The sequence below is a fragment of the Taudactylus pleione genome, unplaced genomic scaffold (genome assembly GCF_031769625.1).
Source record: "Taudactylus pleione unplaced genomic scaffold, aTauple2 ptg000483l, whole genome shotgun sequence".
Classification (NCBI taxonomy): domain Eukaryota; kingdom Metazoa; phylum Chordata; class Amphibia; order Anura; family Myobatrachidae; genus Taudactylus; species Taudactylus pleione.
Window position 1 is genome coordinate 2530857 of NW_028284885.1, and position 19680 is coordinate 2550536.

Sequence of the window (19680 nt, forward strand, 5' to 3'; positions counted from 1 at the left end):
AGTACCCCTCTCCCAGTACAGCACCCCTCACAGCACAGATTATAGTACAGTACCTCTCATTGACACAGATCACAGCACAGCACCCATCATCCCTCACTTAGTACAGTACCCCTCTCCCAGTACAGTACCCCTCACAGCACAGATTATAGTACAGCACCTCTCGCTGACAGATTACAGCACAGCACCCATCACCCCTCACTCAGTACAGTACCCCTCTCCCAGTACAGCACCCCTCACAGCACAGATTATAGTACAGCACCCATCATCCCTCACTCAGTGCACTACCCCTCTCCCAGTACAGTACCCCTCACAGCACAGAGTATAGTACAGCACCTCTCGCTGACACAGATTACAGCACAGCACCCATCATCCCTCACTTAGTACAGTACCCCTCTCCCAGTACAGCACCCCTCACAGCACCTCTCGCTGACACAGATTACAGCACAACACCCATCACCCCTCACTCAGTACAGTACCCCTCTCCCAGTACAGCACCCCCTCACAGCACAGATTATAGTACAGCACCCATCATCCCTCACTCACACGGAAAAAATTGATTACTGTGAAGAAAAACATTTTTTGTTAGAGTGAACTCCAACAACTCTAGGCTCTATGATTCCTGATGACATTGGAAAGCTGCTGTTGATTGTTTACACTGTTACAGTAACGATTTGTGATCGTTACATATGTATTGGATATATTAGCTTCCACTGTGTGTATACATTTGTTCCTCCTTTTTTAATATGTTTTTAATATATCACTTACACTATCATATTATTCACTTAGCAATTCCATGTGTTGTTCACATGGTCTGAATGTTTAGTCTAAGACACTTTGTTTGTTTTTCTTTCAGCGCAGCGCTGCCGGCTAGAAAGGCACTTGGCTTCAGGGGTTGCTAGGCAACCGTACGTGTCACCTCCTCTGTCACTTCCGGTTTCCGGTCTGACAGGTGGTCCGCCTCCTGCCCGGGTGGCAGCGCTGTGGTGGGGAGAAACTTAGCTTAATAAGGTAAGACACCTGCATGCACAGGTTTGATTGTTTTGTTCACATGTTGTGTGACCCATCCTGATGAAAAAGTCTACAGACTTTGAAACATCGATATAATGTGTCACTGTCAAATTGAATACACGATTTTGTACCTTCATTGCTGGGAGTGCCGCCTTGTTCTTGCAAAGGGATGATTGGAGATTATTTATGGTTTGGAAGGCACCCCTCCGTTGACTGTATTATCCAGAGTGCCAGGCTTCCATGGAATGTATATATGTATGTGTATATATATATATATATATATATATATATATATACACAGAAGGATGGTGCAGCACCCTATGCACTTAATAAAATCCATTAAGCGCATGGAGTGCTGCACCATCCGTCTGCATTTGAGTAACATGTGCGGGCACCCTGCCACTTAGATGTTCATTCAGGAGAGCTGGACCACACGACTATATATATATATATATATATATATATATATATTATACAGTCAGGTGCATAAATATTGGGACATTGACAGAATTATCATATTTTGGCCTCTATTCACCACCACAATGGTTTTGAAATGAAACAAACAAGATGTGCTTTAACTGCAGACTTTCAGATTTAATTTGAGGGTAATTACATCCAAATCAGGTGAACGGTGTAGGAATTACAACGGTTTCTATATGTGCCTCCCACTTTTTAAGGGGCCAAAAGTAATGGGACTATCAACTCAAAAGCTATTTCATGGACAGGTGTGGGCTATTCCCTCGTTAATTATCAATTATGGAGGTAAAAGGTCTGGAGTTGATTCTAGGTGTGACATTTGCATTTGGAATCAGTTGCTGTCGACTCTCAATATGAGATCCAAAGAGCTGTCACTATCAGTGAAGCAAGCCATCATTAGGCTGAAAAATCAAAACAAACCCATCAGAGAGATCGCAAAAACATTAGGTGTGGCCAAATCAACTGTTTGGAACATTCTTAAAAAGAAAGAACGCACCGGAGAGCTCAGCAACACCAAAAGACCTGAAAGACCACGGAAAACAACTGTGGTGGATGACAGAAGAATTATTTCCCAGGTGAAGAAAAACCCCTTCACAGTTGGCCAAATCAAGAACACTCTCCAGGAGGTAGGTGTATATGTGTCAAAGTCAACAATCAAGAGAAGACTTCACAAGAGTGAATATAGAGGGTTCACCACAAGATGTAAACCATTGGTGAGCCACAAAAACAGGAAGACCAGATTAGAGTTTGCCAAACAACATCTAAAAAAGCCATTACAGTTCTGGAACAACATCCTATGGACAGATGAGACAAAGATCAACTTGTACCAGAGTGATGGGAAGAGAAGAGTATGGAGAAGGAAAGGAACTGCTCATGATCCAAAACATACCACCTCATCAGTGAAGCATGGTGGTGGTAGTGTCATGGCGTGGGCATGTATGGCTGCCAATGGAACTGGTTCCCTTGTATTTATTGATGATGTGACTGCTGACAAAAGCAGCAGAATGAATTCTGAAGTGTTTCGGGCAATATTATATGCTCATATTCAGTCAAATGCTTCAGAACTCATTGGACGGCGCTTCACAGTGCAGATGGACAATGACCCGAAGCATACTGCAAAAGCAACCAAAGAGTTTTTTAAGGCTAAAAAGTGGAATGTTATGCAATGGCCAAGTCAATCCCCTGACCTGAATCCGATTGAGCATGTATTTCACTTGATGAAGACTGAAGGGAAAATGCCCCAAGAACAAGCAGGAACTGAAGACATTTGCAGTAGAGGCCTGGCAGAGCATCACCAGGGATGAAACCCAGCGTCTGGTGATGTCTATGCCTTCCAGACTTCAGGCTTTAATTGCCTGCAAAGGATTTGCAACAAAGTATTAAAAAATGAAAGTTATATTTAGGATTGTTTAGTTTGTCCCATTACTTTTGGCCCCTTAAAAAGTGGGAGGCACATATAGAAACTGTTGTAATTCCTACACCGTTCACCTGATTTGGATGTAATTGCCCTCAAATTAAATCTGAAAGTCTGCAGTTAAAGCACATCTTGTTTATTTAATTTCAAAGCCATTGTGGTGGTGAATAGAGGCCAAAATATGAAAATTCTGTCAATGTCCCAATATTTATGCACCTGACTGTGTGTGTGTATATATATATATATATATATATATATATATATATATATATATATATATATATATATAATGTGCATTGTGCATCTATCTCAATGGTAATAATAATATATATACATTTTTTTTTCTCATCAAGTGACATTGTAAAGACTGTATATATAAAGTAGTTGCCACTAGGTCAAGACTTGACCCAGTGAAACCTACTGGATATATGCATAGATTTTACAATGTCACTAGATTATATATATATGTGTGTAAATTACAGAAATATTTGAATACTGGCGCACAAGTTTTGAGTTCCTTCTGTGAATAGTCTTATGAGAAATTGTCATAAGTTGTTTCTTTATGACACTCGTGAACAAAAAATGAGAAAGGGGGGAAAAAAAGACACTCCTGATGATAACAGGTGGCTGCAATCTTCTAATAGTCCGTGTGGCAACGGGAAAAATGGGTGCTATAAAATAAAAGACGTGCGCCTAATAGTGCAGTATTTAAGGTAAAGCGATCTGTGCTCAAATTAAGTAATGTGCATACCAAAAAATATAATTCAAAAAGCTTATCTGATGTCCAGGTCACACTCCTATGGTCGAGAAGCAAATGGTGCCAATAAATTCTGGAACTGGTTCTCCTGCACCTCCAACAAAGTGGACTCTTTTCTGCTTAACCTTATTTAAGATAAGCAATTTTATTTATTTTATTCCTGTCATCAGTTTGTCTGTCCGTGTACATGTTTTTTGGTTAATGAAATATCATTTACGGAGATCACTCTCCTTTTTATGGTTTGAGGCCGGGTACACCTGGTTTATGAAGTTGAGAGTGATCCTTTGAAACACAGGGGAACAGGAAGGAGTGATATCTGTATATGCACTATATACTGCATTGTCTGGTACGCAGAATTATTTACGTTTTTTATCCACTATAATTGCATAAGGAAGTACTACACCATATTGTGTTTATGGGCTTCGCTGGAGCCCTCTGTTTTAAGGTCCATTCAAGAGGGTAACTTTCCTTGGATTAATATCCAGAATTTATTGGCACCATTTGCTTCTCGACCATAGGAGTGTGACCTGGACATCAGATAAGCTTTTTGAATTATATTTTTTGGTACGCACATTAATTGAGCACAAATTGCTTTACCTTAAATACTGCACTATTAAGCGCACGTCTTTTATTTTTCAGCATATATATATATATATGTGTGTGCGTGTGTATATATATATTTATTATATATATATATACACACACATTATATGCACATTCTTTTTGCACTGTGTTTTCATTTTCCATTTTAATGTTTTGATGTCCGTAATGTTAAAGCTTTAAAAAGTTGAATATAAGGAGGAAAAACAAAAAAATGATGTAAAGGCATTAATCAGGAACTCAAATAGGGGGGAATTAAATTCAACGCGATGTTGGATATCCGAGGGCGGGAGGTCCCGAAGCTATTCAATTCACCGCGCTGTTTGGGCGCACCAAGAATTTCTTCTTGCACCCCCCTGGGGATGCGAGGAGAAATCCGACTAAAGTTCCGGGTGCGCAGCTGTTTTTCTGCTTAGCGCTGCGCTAACAGCCACGCGCCCGGCACTTTGGTCAGAGAATGCCGTTTAACGCGCCTTAACATTCTCCGACCACATTCTCCAACCACACAGAGCATTGAAATGAATGGCTCGGGTAGCTCGCTCCTGGGGCGGTTCAATTCGCGTTGAATTGAATTCCCCTCATATAGTGCTATGGATTGTTTGAGGGGGGGCCCCAAACAAGTATCTTGCCTAGGGCCCCATGAGGTCTAAATCCGGCTCTGTGAAGAGGGGCTTATTATTAAGGCTGGTGTTCTGAGGTAATATCATGAAGAGGGGCTTATTATTATGGCTGGTGGTCTGAGGTAATACCATGAAGAGGGGCTTATTATTATTATGGCTGGTGGTCTGGAGTAATATCATGAAGAGAGGCTTATTATTATGGCTGGTGGTCTGAGGTAATACCATGAAGAGGGGCTTATTATTATTATGGCTGGTGGTCTGAGGTAATATCATGAAGAGGGGCTTATTATTATTATGGCTGGTGGTCTGAGGTAATATCATGAAGAGAGGCTTATTATTATGGGATAACAACATGATGCTGTGAGGTAAAGGACCGTCCCCTCTCCTTGTTTTGGGCCTGTCAGCCCAGCCAGCCCCCTCAGACCTCCCCTGGCCCCCGCCGCAGCGCAGCCATGTCATGTCACAGGCTCAGCAGCCCGGGTCACCGCCACCCCCCTCCTCCCATGTCAGAGGCAGAAGAACGGGGCGTGGCCACCACCTCCCATACCACCTGCTCCGACCAATTACCTCCAGGGGGAAGGTTTCAAATCCTCCCCCAGCAGCCAATCAGATGCCTTCGCGCTCACAGTTACTTTTCCGAAGTCGCCGTCGCCCGTGACTGTAGCCGTTAACGGGCGGGACATATCCGGGGTAACGGACAGCACACCGGGGGGAGAGGGCTACGGGATCCGCCCTTCAGTGACGCCGGAGATACCGAGCAGCAGGTGAGTACCCGGGAGTGGTGGGGGTGCTGTGTTTTCCTGGGTGCGCGGACATGATGGCGGCGGCGGTGGTGGGTCGTTTGCCCGGTGGGAGTGTATCAGGGCGCCGGGTGTACGGTGAGGGAACCGGTGAGCTGCTGCACACGGGGGTCTGTAGGAGACGCTGACATCCGGAGTATAACCCATAACGTATCTACCGGGTCCCGGGTGATGCCCCCATTTCTGCATGTAATAAAGACACCCCCCCCCCCCCATAGTGTGTCAGGGAGCAGCACCTAGGGTGTGGGCTGCAGGTGCGACACTAGTGATCAGAAGTTGTCTGTCGTTTAGGGCCCCCCCGGGCTCTGCCTGTCGTATAGGGGCCCCCCCCGGGCTCTGCCTGTCGTATAGGGGCCCCCCCGGATTCTGCCTGTCGTATAGGGGCCCCCCCCCGGATTCTGCCTGTCGTATAGGGGCCCCCCCGGATTCTGCCTGTCGTATAGGGGCCCCCCCCGGATTCTGCCTCTGCCTGTCGTATAGGGCCCCCCCCTGGATTCTGCCTGTCGTATAGGGCCCCCCCCAGGCTCTGCCTGTCGTATAGGGCCCCCCCCCGGATTCTGCCTGTCGTATAGGGGCCCCCCCCCGGATTCTGCCTGTCGTATAGGGGGCCCCCCCCCGGATTCTGCCTGTCGTATAGGGGCCCCCCCCCGGATTCTGCCTGTCGTATAGGGGCCCCCCCGGATTCTGCCTGTCGTATAGGGCCCCCCCCTGGATTCTGCCTGTCGTATAGGGGCCCCCCCCGGATTCTGCCTGTCGTATAGGGCCCCCCCCCCCGGATTCTGCCTGTCGTATAGGGCCCCCCCCCCCCGGGCTCTGCCTGTCGTATAGGGGCGCCCCCCCCCCCCGGGCTCTGCCTGTCGTATAGGGGCGCCCCCCCCCCCCGGGCTCTGCCTGTCGTATAGGGCCCCCCCCCCCCCGGGCTCTGCCTGTCGTATAGGGGCGCCCCCCCCGGGCTCTGCCTGTCGTATAGGGGCCCCCCCCCCCGGGCTCTGCCTGTCGTATAGGGGCCCCCCCCCCCGGGCTCTGCCTGTCGTATAGGGCCCCCCCCCCCCGGGCTCTGCCTGTCGTATAGGGCCCCCCCCCCCCAGGCTCTGCCTGTCGTATAGGGCCCCCCCCGGATTCTGCCTGTCGTATAGGGGCCCCCCCCGGATTCTGCCTGTCGTATAGGGCCTCCCCCCCGGATTCTGCCTGTCGTATAGGGCCCCCCCCCCCCCCGGGCTCTGCCTGTCCTATGGGGGGGCCCCTGTAAGGTTCTGTGTGCTGCCAGGGCCACATGCATTATAGAAACAGCACTTAGGAAGTGCTACCTGTTTTGGCTATGGGTGTCATTTGTGCACTCTGGCTTTATAGATTATGGGTGGGATTCTGATTTGAGCGCTCTGGCCATTTGTGTTATCGGCTGGTTTCTGATTTGCACCCAAAGCTGCCTCTGCAACCGGCTTTGGAGCCAAATGTCTCATTCGCTGGTATGTTTTGTCGTCAAGCGTAAAAGCCGTCACTGTTTTTACGCCTGCAGCCGACTTTGTTGGCGTCGGCACTTACAGCCACTGGACGCAAGAGATCCACCTGAAAGATGATGTGCGACGACCCCCCAAACATGCGCTCGACTTTGAATAGGATAGAACTTTGGCTACACACCTGCAAAACTATTCTTTCGTGTGTGTCATCGTTGGTGCCAATCAGAAATGCCCACTTCACAGACCAAGGGTAACCGGTGCGGATCGTATAGCGTGTAGGCCAGATTGCGCATGCACGCAAGGACGCTCATCGCATCATCCCATTTGCTGTTCTGCACAGCAGGTGGGACGATGAGATGAATGACGCTATGCTGCTAAGTACACCGCATAAATGCTCGTATTAGCTACACCTGCGTGCATATCAGGCCCTATATATGTCTTTTCAGGCACTTTGTGCATTACAAGTCATTGCATTCACGCTATTGCAGCTTTGCGTGGCTTCTTATTACTGTCAGACAGATGCAATGTTCTCTATGCAGTTGTGAAGTATATCCTATTGGAAATCTGCAGAGGACCACTTGTTCTAGGTGTAGAGCTCACTGTCTGCTTTAATTCATTCTGCTGTAAAGTTGGCCATAAAGTGCAGGTATGACTACCACAAATATAGTTCTTATTGCACTGGCCACGCAATGTATGACTTCCCCGACAGCGAAATCAGGTTAAAATTGTTCACATATGACAGTAACTTGGAAAAATGACGTCTGTTGGCTCCCATGTGAGGTCTTTGGCAATTAACTGAAGTGACGGCCGGATATTGTAAATTGTGCGTCAGTGTGCTATGCCCAATCTGTAAGCATTTTGGCCACTCAGACTTACAGGTTATTCATCGTCTGTATCTTAAATATAATGCAAGATATTTATGAAACCCGGTCATTTAGTAACGGCAAGAATAGTGCTGACACCTCAGATTTTGAGCATCGTCAAGTTTGGAGCAAGTATTTGAACACTTTGGCCAGGAACCAGTGAGAATACTATGAAACACTCTACATATACATGTTATTGGGGATTACTTCTGATGTTCGTATTCCATGTTTGCTATGTTTTGTATACTGAACTAGAACTTACTAGTAGGCTATATGGTATAAACAGCTTTTCTTTTACTGTTTAGCGTAGCGTGATAAAGGTTTGTGGTGTATCCCTACTCTTGTGTTGGCTGTAATTACCCTGTTCTTCTGTGTCTGTGTCTGTGTGTGTACATATAAAATACAATATTTGTAATTGTTGCGTGACTTCATTTCATCTGTAATTCTTATGCTCTTATAACTGTGTTGCAACTTAGGTGTGATACCTGCTGTAGTTATAGATTTTTAGAATTGGTGATGTGCAGTTTTTAATCCCCTGGAGATCATAAAGCAATTTGTTGACTGATGTAACTGCAATATAAATGTGTGATTACTGGCTGTGTACTTGTAATGCCCATACATGACCGATACAATTTTAGGTTTAGCCTTGGTAGTTGCTGGTGAGTAGTGTCGTTATTTCAGCGTTGGGCGAATCTGATTATGAAAGAAGAATAAGATAATAAGCAGAATATCCAAATTCTGGGTTCTGTTGAAAAAAAACTTCTAAAGGGGGGTATCCACTTAGCGATAGACAAACGACAGCACGATTGTGACATTGCAATCGTGCTGTCGTTTGTGTAGCTAGTGATGTGCCTAGACTGAACGTTCACTCAGTCCCGGCACTTCCCTCATCCCCGCACATGCAGAACCTGACGAGATCGTCAGGTTGACCTGCATGTACGGGCGATGTCGGAAGCGTCCCACGGGCACGTGCATCGCGGGTCGCTTCCGTCCAAAACATCCCCGATGCATGCGCGATTTGCAAGCGATTGCACGATAACGACATCGTTATCGTGCAATCACTTGTTTAAATCACTTAGTGGATGCCCCCCATTACTTTGACTTTTTATATCTGAAGGTGCCTACACACTTAGTGATATTTTACACGATTTGCCCGATTCCGACGCATCGTGACGACAAATCATGTAAAATATGCCCAAAACGTGAGTGTCCTCTCACGATGCGCGTCCTCGCAGGTCGTACATCGCATCTTCAGACCTGCCGTGCTGTAGGGCAGATTTGTCAATCAGGGATACGATGCACTGGAAAAAGTTAAGGATGCACGATAGATCGTTTGTCACATTGGAAACTTTTTACACCAAATCGTCCGCAGGACTGCCGGGGGAGAGTTCAAGGGAAATAGTACACGATGTCGGATTGTGAGCACATCGCCAAGTGTGTAGGCACCTTTTAACCTTGGTTGCATTCAGTTGTTTATCATGTACAGTACGGCATTTAAAGGTTTCTCAATAAAATTAATATATTTACTACTTCACTACTCAATGACAGCCGGGTACTTCCTAGACAGGTAATCTGCTCGGTGCTGTGTGTTTTTTCTTCGGTCGCGGCTATGTACCATTCACGTTCTGCAAACCAAGGAACGTCTGGCTACCCGGACACGCCAAGGAACGTCTGGCTACCCGGACACGCCAAGGAACGTCTGGCTACCCGGACACGCCAAGGAACGTCTGGCTACCCGGACACACCAATGAACGTCTGGCTACCCGGACACACCAAGGAACGTCTGGCTACCCGGACACACCAAGGAACGTCTGGCTACCCGGACACACCAAGGAACAGCTGGCTACCCGGACACACCAGTCTGCTACCTAATACCCCTTTTCCACTGCCGCAATAACCGGGGCTATTTGCTGTTTCAACCCAAGTCGCGGCTCAGTGGAAAAAGGTCCTAGGAAAAGATCCTGGCATTTCTTCCCAAGTCTCGAGCAGGGTTTTACATGGGTAAAACCTGGGTCACGCTCGGTGTAAACGGGTAACCCGGGTCATCCGATCAGGGAGCTGTTTACAGCATGGTGATTGGGTGGTATTCGGAAGATGTCTGTGACAGCTGTCATCGGAGAGTGAGAAATTACAGCCTCCCAGTATGGTCCGCACCGTTAAGGTTATCACCACATCCCCGCTTCATACGGGGAGACTGTAATCTCTCTCTGGCCGTGTCATTTATAGTGTTCATTCTAGCACCCTGCACCTGTCACAACCTGTGCAGTTCTTCTTTCCGCCCTCGGGTGTGTCGCTCTCTGCTTGTGTCCTAGCACTCTCAGGTTATGCAAAAACTGCTGATAGACCAAAGCAGAGAGAGAGACCCCATAGCAGAGAGAGGACCTGCACGTGTTGCTAGGAGCACCAGAGCGTAGAGAGACCCCAGGCAGGAGAGAGGACCTGCACGTGTTGCTAGGAGCACCAGAGCGTAGAGAGACCCCAGGCAGGAGAGAGGACCTGCACGTGTTGCTAGGAGCACCAGAGCGTAGAGAGACCCCAGGCAGGAGAGAGGACCTGCACGTGTTGCTAGGAGCACCAGAGCGTAGAGAGACCCCATAGCAGAGAGAGAGGACCTGCACGTGTTGCTAGGAGCACCAGAGCGTAGAGAGACCCCAGGCAGGAGAGAGGACCTGCACGTGTTGCTAGGAGCACCAGAGCGTAGAGAGACCCCATAGCAGAGAGAGAGGACCTGCACGTGTTGCTAGGAGCACCAGAGCGTAGAGAGACCCCAGGCAGGAGAGAGGACCTGCACGTGTTGCTAGGAGCACCAGAGCGTAGAGAGACCCCATAGCAGAGAGAGAGGACCTGCACGTGTTGCTAGGAGCTCCAGAGCGTAGAGAGACCCCAGGCAGGAGAGAGGACCTGCATGTGTTGCTAGGAGCACCAGAGCGTAGAGAGACCCCAGGCAGGAGAGAGGACCTGCACGTGTTGCTAGGAGCACCAGAGCGTAGAGAGACCCCAGGCAGGAGAGAGGACCTGCACGTGTTGCTAGGAGCACCAGAGCGTAGAGAGACCCCAGGCAGGAGAGAGGACCTGCACGTGTTGCTAGGAGCACCAGAGCGTAGAGAGACCCCAGGCAGGAGAGAGGACCTGCACGTGTTGCTAGGAGCACCAGAGCGTAGAGAGACCCCAGGCAGGAGAGAGGACCTGCACGTGTTGCTAGGAGCACCAGAGCGTAGAGAGACCCCAGGCAGGAGAGAGGACCTGCACGTGTTGCTAGGAGCACCAGAGCGTAGAGAGACCCCAGGCAGGAGAGAGGACCTGCACGTGTTGCTAGGAGCACCAGAGCGTAGAGAGACCCCAGGCAGGAGAGAGGACCTGCACGTGTTGCTAGGAGCACCAGAGCGTAGAGAGACCCCATAGCAGAGAGAGAGGACCTGCACGTGTTGCTAGGAGCACCAGAGCGTAGAGAGACCCCAGGCAGGAGAGAGGACCTGCATGTGTTGCTAGGAGCACCAGAGCGTAGAGAGACCCCATAGCAGAGAGAGAGGACCTGCACGTGTTGCTAGGAGCACCAGAGCGTAGAGAGACCCCAGGCAGGAGAGAGGACCTGCACGTGTTGCTAGGAGCACCAGAGCGTAGAGAGACCCCATAGCAGAGAGAGAGGACCTGCACGTGTTGCTAGGAGCTCCAGAGCGTAGAGAGACCCCAGGCAGGAGAGAGGACCTGCATGTGTTGCTAGGAGCACCAGAGCGTAGAGAGACCCCAGGCAGGAGAGAGGACCTGCACGTGTTGCTAGGAGCACCAGAGCGTAGAGAGACCACAGGCAGGAGAGAGGACCTGCACGTGTTGCTAGGAGCACCAGAGCGTAGAGAGACCCCAGGCAGGAGAGAGGACCTGCACGTGTTGCTAGGAGCACCAGAGCGTAGAGAGACCCCAGGCAGGAGAGAGGACCTGCACGTGTTGCTAGGAGCACCAGAGCGTAGAGAGACCCCAGGCAGGAGAGAGGACCTGCACGTGTTGCTAGGAGCACCAGAGCGTAGAGAGACCCCAGGCAGGAGAGAGGACCTGCACGTGTTGCTAGGAGCACCAGAGCGTAGAGAGACCCCAGGCAGGAGAGAGGACTTGCACGTGTTGCTAGGAGCACCAGAGCGTAGAGAGACCCCAGGCAGGAGAGAGGACCTGCACGTGTTGCTAGGAGCACCAGAGCGTAGAGAGACCCCAGGCAGGAGAGAGGACCTGCACGTGTTGCTAGGAGCACCAGAGCGTAGAGAGACCCCAGGCAGGAGAGAGGACCTGCACGTGTTGCTAGGAGCACCAGAGCGTAGAGAGACCCCAGGCAGGAGAGAGGACCTGCACGTGTTGCTAGGAGCACCAGAGCGTAGAGAGACCCCAGGCAGGAGAGAGGACCTGCACGTGTTGCTAGGAGCACCAGAGCGTAGAGAGACCCCAGGCAGGAGAGAGGACCTGCACGTGTTGCTAGGAGCACCAGAGCGTAGAGAGACCCCAGGCAGGAGAGAGGACCTGCACGTGTTGCTAGGAGCACCAGAGCGTAGAGAGACCCCAGGCAGGAGAGAGGACCTGCACGTGTTGCTAGGAGCACCAGAGCGTAGAGAGACCCCAGGCAGGAGAGAGGACCTGCACGTGTTGCTAGGAGCACCAGAGCGTAGAGAGACCCCAGGCAGGAGAGAGGACCTGCACGTGTTGCTAGGAGCACCAGAGCGTAGAGAGACCCCATAGCAGAGAGAGAGGACCTGCACGTGTTGCTAGGAGCACCAGAGCGTAGAGAGACCCCAGGCAGGAGAGAGGACCTGCACGTGTTGCTAGGAGCACCAGAGCGTAGAGAGACCCCAGGCAGGAGAGAGGACCTGCACGTGTTGCTAGGAGCACCAGAGCGTAGAGAGACCCCAGGCAGGAGAGAGGACCTGCATGTGTTGCTAGGAGCACCAGAGCGTAGAGAGACCCCATAGCAGAGAGAGAGGACCTGCACGTGTTGCTAGGAGCACCAGAGCGTAGAGAGACCCCAGGCAGGAGAGAGGACCTGCACGTGTTGCTAGGAGCACCAGAGCGTAGAGAGACCCCAGGCAGGAGAGAGGACCTGCACGTGTTGCTAGGAGCACCAGAGCGTAGAGAGACCCCAGGCAGGAGAGAGGACCTGCACGTGTTGCTAGGAGCACCAGAGCGTAGAGAGACCCCATAGCAGAGAGAGAGGACCTGCACGTGTTGCTAGGAGCACCAGAGCGTAGAGAGACCCCAGGCAGGAGAGAGGACCTGCACGTGTTGCTAGGAGCACCAGAGCGTAGAGAGACCCCAGGCAGGAGAGAGGACCTGCACGTGTTGCTAGGAGCACCAGAGCGTAGAGAGACCCCAGGCAGGAGAGAGGACCTGCATGTGTTGCTAGGAGCACCAGAGCGTAGAGAGACCCCATAGCAGAGAGAGAGGACCTGCACGTGTTGCTAGGAGCACCAGAGCGTAGAGAGACCCCAGGCAGGAGAGAGGACCTGCACGTGTTGCTAGGAGCACCAGAGCGTAGAGAGACCCCAGGCAGGAGAGAGGACCTGCACGTGTTGCTAGGAGCACCAGAGCGTAGAGAGACCCCAGGCAGGAGAGAGGACCTGCACGTGTTGCTAGGAGCACCAGAGCGTAGAGAGACCCCAGGCAGGAGAGAGGACCTGCACGTGTTGCTAGGAGCACCAGAGCGTAGAGAGACCCCAGGCAGGAGAGAGGACCTGCACGTGTTGCTAGGAGCACCAGAGCGTAGAGAGACCCCAGGCAGGAGAGAGGACCTGCACGTGTTGCTAGGAGCACCAGAGCGTAGAGAGACCCCATAGCAGAGAGAGAGGACCTGCACGTGTTGCTAGGAGCACCAGAGCGTAGAGAGACCCCAGGCAGGAGAGAGGACCTGCACGTGTTGCTAGGAGCACCAGAGCGTAGAGAGACCCCAGGCAGGAGAGAGGACCTGCACGTGTTGCTAGGAGCACCAGAGCGTAGAGAGACCCCAGGCAGGAGAGAGGACCTGCATGTGTTGCTAGGAGCACCAGAGCGTAGAGAGACCCCATAGCAGAGAGAGAGGACCTGCACGTGTTGCTAGGAGCACCAGAGCGTAGAGAGACCCCAGGCAGGAGAGAGGACCTGCACGTGTTGCTAGGAGCACCAGAGCGTAGAGAGACCCCAGGCAGGAGAGAGGACCTGCACGTGTTGCTAGGAGCACCAGAGCGTAGAGAGACCCCAGGCAGGAGAGAGGACCTGCACGTGTTGCTAGGAGCACCAGAGCGTAGAGAGACCCCATAGCAGAGAGAGAGGACCTGCACGTGTTGCTAGGAGCACCAGAGCGTAGAGAGACCCCAGGCAGGAGAGAGGACCTGCACGTGTTGCTAGGAGCACCAGAGCGTAGAGAGACCCCAGGCAGGAGAGAGGACCTGCACGTGTTGCTAGGAGCACCAGAGCGTAGAGAGACCCCAGGCAGGAGAGAGGACCTGCATGTGTTGCTAGGAGCACCAGAGCGTAGAGAGACCCCATAGCAGAGAGAGAGGACCTGCACGTGTTGCTAGGAGCACCAGAGCGTAGAGAGACCCCAGGCAGGAGAGAGGACCTGCACGTGTTGCTAGGAGCACCAGAGCGTAGAGAGACCCCAGGCAGGAGAGAGGACCTGCACGTGTTGCTAGGAGCACCAGAGCGTAGAGAGACCCCAGGCAGGAGAGAGGACCTGCACGTGTTGCTAGGAGCACCAGAGCGTAGAGAGACCCCATAGCAGAGAGAGAGGACCTGCACGTGTTGCTAGGAGCACCAGAGCGTAGAGAGACCCCAGGCAGGAGAGAGGACCTGCACGTGTTGCTAGGAGCACCAGAGCGTAGAGAGACCCCAGGCAGGAGAGAGGACCTGCACGTGTTGCTAGGAGCACCAGAGCGTAGAGAGACCCCAGGCAGGAGAGAGGACCTGCACGTGTTGCTAGGAGCACCAGAGCGTAGAGAGACCCCAGGCAGGAGAGAGGACCTGCACGTGTTGGGAATAATTATACCACAATTATTTCAATATTGAGAGATATTGCCATTTAACTCAAGAATACACCGTGTCATGTAACTGCGACTAACAGGTGTCCTACATGTGGGATTACACTACGGTTAATTAAATACTAAGTAATATTTGCACATTATATCTGTGTGTGTTTATACATTAGTGAACAAGGGTTAATATTGAGACACGTTAACATATATATGTGTATATTCTTCTAAAGATTGTTTGATCCTATATTTAGAGTAAAGGCATCACACCCAGCGTATTTTAATTTATTTAATATTTCCTTTCACTTTCTAAATTTTACCTTAATTTTTGCTTTTTTATTACTTATACATAGTGTTTACCTTAGTTGCTGCGCTTGACCTAGAGAAAGGGCACCAAAAGGGGACGTGTCTTTATGACACGTCCCCTATTTGTCACTCTTGGGGGCGTGCCCGGCACTTACAGACCTGCCGGGCAGCCCCCAAGCGCTGCGGTCACTGTGAGTGGATGCTGGGCGCATGCACCCGACATCCATTCACCAGCGTTGAGCACTGCACCGCCGTTTTCCCCACCCGCAGGACACTGTGGCCTGCGGGAGGGGACAGGAACCGCAGGCTGTTTCAGCGGGGCGCTGGAGGGCAGGGCTCTTTCTGTGTTTTAGAAATGGGGCAGGATGGGGCGCCCCGCTGAAACAGCCTAGCGGGAACGCTATATACATATTAAACTGTTGTTAATTATATTTTAACTATTAGTGCACTTCAGTTGACACTTCCAATCCTGTCCTTTCATTGTTTGCCTAAAGCCGCGTATCTACTAGGCGATTTAAATTGAACGATAACGACATCATTATCGTTCAATCGCTCATTAATCGTTCACAAATCGGGCATGAAAATGTCGATAACGCCCAGCGATGCACACTCCCGCTGGTCGTTTTCGACAACAGTCATCTCCTGAACATACCGGTCAATCTGCGGATAACGAGTGATTGAGCATGTTCAGGGATAGGGTAGGGTGCCTGCACTGAACAGCATATCGTTCAGTGCAGACACTACAGGGGATGAGGAACAACTGTACGATTACAAAGTTGTAATCGTACTGTCGTGCCACTGTCTGCTAGTGGATATGCACCTTTTAGGTTATCTTATGCATCACATTTCTCGGAAAAATAATAATTTTAAATTTCTCAGTTTTGGACATAGGGCCTGATTCAGAGCTGCTCGTAAGCGTTCGCTCCGAGCGATGTTTGCCCAACTGCGCATGCGTACGGATCGTAATACGCATGCGCGAACCAGTCAGTGCAGCCGAAAATCGTTTGTTCGCTAAATAGCGAATGCCTGCTATTTTGAGTGACAGAATGAGGCGTATGTGGGTGGTAACGGGAAGGTGCTTGAAAACGGGGAGTGGAGATCCGAACGCAGGCGTGCTTAAAGGTCAAAACGGGCGTTTTATGGGTGTGCATAATTAATACAGCAGCGTCATTGACCACGTCACTGGGTTATTTTATAGCCAGAACTGCTCGCAAGATTGCGGTAGGAAAAACCAACCACAAGAATAGCGAGCAGTTCATACGCTGGTCGATGTACTCGATTAATCTAATAAATAGCGGACATGACGTAGGATGTGAGCGGCCAGGGGGCGTATTTTTTAAAAAAACGGCCGCAAGTTTTTTTCGCTCGTTCAGACATAGAGGCGTGAACAGACCGCAAAGACCGAACGGTTCATTTGAATAGCCACCCCTTTTTTCTGGACGAGCGAGCGCAAATAGCGTCCGGCTCTGAATCAGGCCCATAATCCACTTAACTGAACAGGTTAAATATTATATCAAGGAGGATTGTGGATCATTATGCTAATAGGGTTAGTATTGGGTGCAGATGGATGTAGCACAGAATGGGATTTTCCAGGTGCTGTGAGAAACTCCTCCAGCCAGGATTCAGGAGAGAAACTGAGGAAGCAGCAGAAAAGTGTGATTTGCATTATATTGATATCCTGTATTATACATTTGTAAATCTCTGGGGAATAATGAACAGGTAGCGGCACTTTCTGAGAAAATCTCTCTTTTGTGAAGAACTCGGTGGTAAAAACAGGAATATTCCCAGCACATCGAAAAGATTTAATCCTGAAAGAGTGGGCAAAGCTTAGAGGCTGAATGGGGGTGGAAGATGGGGGTCCTCTGACAGACCCCAAGGATATGAATATTCTTTTAAAAAATATATCTGCAGATGCTTAATTGAAATCCAGTAGTATCCGGAGCTGTCATATGGAATGAGAGCTTCCGATGGGTGTCTAGGGCAAGGTAAGCACAATCGCTACTAGGCAATAGGGATTATGCAAGGAGTAATAAAGTTCTTATGCATAGGTGGGTACACACTAGGCAGCTCTCTGCTAATCCACCGTCGGCTGACAGAGCAGCAGATCAGGTAAGCTAACCGATCATCCGGTGCTGACACACAACTGGGGCGGTCATTTGAATTTGCCCAGCACGGCTGAGATGTCAGTCACCGGCGGAGCCCTGCAGCAAAGTGTACAGGAGGTCGGCTGATTTCCCGTACACAGCAAGATGTGCAGATATAATGGCCACCTGCAGTGCTGCAGAGCAGATGCAATGTGTCTGTGAATGGCGTCATTCAAAAGCGCACACATATACAAACACATATTGACCGGCCGATATATCGCCCAGTGTTTAACCAGCTCCTCAGCCGGGGCGATGGCATCATATGTAGTTGCGAGAAGAGCACCTTGTTTACTTCCCTGGACGGTAGACAGTATATAGTATGAGTAATCTTCCATATGAATGGACATTCCTATTTGGAGAAATGAGATTCCATGATACGGAAACCCATAGAAACAGAATTTGACGGCAGATGAGAACCACTTGGCCCTTCTAGTCTGCCCCATTTTTAAACATATTGTTACCTCAACCCTTATTGATCCTTACTACTTCTGAAGGATATCTTTGTCTATCCCATGCATGTTTAAATTGCTCTACTGTCTTAGCCTCTTCCACCTCTGATGGAGGCTATTCCACTTGTCCACTACCCTTTCTGTGAAGTAATTTTTCCTCAAATTTCCCCTGACCTACCACCCTCCAGTCTCAGAACATGTCCTCTTGTTCTAATACTTTTTCTTTGAAGAATGTCTCCCTCCTATCCCTTGTTAAAACCCTTTATATATTTGAACGTTTCTATCATGTCCCCCCTTTCCCTTCTCTGCTCCAAACTATACATATTAAGATCTTTTATTCTTTCCTGGTACGTTTTGTGTTGTAGACCTTGCACTATTTTAGTTGCCCTTCTTTGTACAGTCTCTAATGTAGTAATATCCTTCTGGAGATATGGCCTCCAGAACTGAACACAGTATAGAGATGAGGACGTACCAATGACCTATACAGTGGTATTATCACTTCTTTCTTTCTGCTACTGATCCCTCTCCCTATGCACCCAAGTGCATGATCTTTAATTTTTTTGGCATTAAACTGCAGTTGCCACGTTCTTGACCATTCCTCTAGTCTACCTAGATCATAAATCATCTGTGTTACCCCTCCTGGTGTGTCTACCCTGTTGCATACCTTTGTGTCACCTGCAGAAAGCCATAGCTTCCCTTTCAATACCATTTGCAATGTCACAAATAAAGATATTAAAAAGCACTGGCCCAAGTACAGATCCCTGAGGTACGCCACTGGTGACATTTCCCTCCTGAGACTGCACTCTGTATACTACAACTCTCTTGTTTTCCTATCCTGCAGCCATGATCTTATCCATTCAACTATCTTTGTATCCATTCCCATGCCTTCCAGTTTATTTAACAGTCTGCGATGTGGAACAGTTGTCAAAAGCCTCCCTAAAGTCTAGATAAGCTATCAAAAAACTTAATCAAAGTTGGGAGTGTTGCTTCTTTAGCACCTATAGAGCACAGGCTTTTTTTTTTTCCCCAAGTTGTCCCCTGTGAAGAAATCCCCCATCACACTGTACAGTACTGGACCGAAGCAGACTCCACAAATTGGTAAATGGCAAATAGTTTTGCTTGCAATCGTCCCGTTCAATGTCTATGGGGATTTCCATTCGTCCATAGATCTTCAGGACACTTGCTCTCTTAGGGCGCATACACACCAGGACTATATCGGCACGATTAAGGTAATTGGAACGATGAATCGTGTAAATCGCATAGTGTGTACGCACAATTGCGCGCTCCCGCTGGTCGTATGCAACGTCTTATGATTGTCTGTGCAGCACAGACAATCGTAAGATAACGCATACGATAAGGTGCCAATCGCACAGTGCATACGGACAACCGGACGATCAGCCCACTGTACACCGTACAGCGCATTCGATTTGACGATTCAACAAATCGTCAAATCTTATGCAAAATTGGACAGTGTGTACGCTCAATTTAGGAAGTTCTGTCTTCAAGGGAAATTGGATAGGAAATCGGAACGATTACAAATCGTTCAGGTGTGTACCCTGCCTTATACCTGTGGCAGATCAGCACAGAAGGTTTCTATAGTACTGGATCATGTCACAACACTGCATCGGTTCTTGGCTTCCCTTCAGGCTGGCAACTCCACCAAGGACTGTTACAAAAGTAACAATAATAGCAGAATTAAGGAAACGGGTATTAAAGTTGTTGCAGCATCTGGACAGGGAAAGTGGGGAATGTCAGTGCACCTTCTGCAGAGACACAGCTGGTTTTGTCACAACAGAGTAACGAAT

The 19680-nt window shown here is 49.5% G+C and overlaps 1 protein-coding gene across 2 annotated transcripts in view; it reads left to right on the forward strand.

Annotated features, from left to right (window-relative positions):
• The first annotated feature begins 960 nt into the window (after positions 1-960).
• LOC148502804 (delta(14)-sterol reductase LBR-like) overlaps positions 961-19680 on the forward strand; it is a 51390-nt gene continuing 32670 nt past the window's right edge. The window contains exon 1 of one of the 2 annotated variants that reach the window (XM_088449378.1): positions 961-1008. The gene's annotated coding sequence lies outside the window, so the exon portion shown is untranslated. Of the gene's footprint in view, positions 1009-5489; positions 5641-19680 lie in introns of those variants that run through there. The other variant, XM_088449377.1, reaches the window with a different exon arrangement.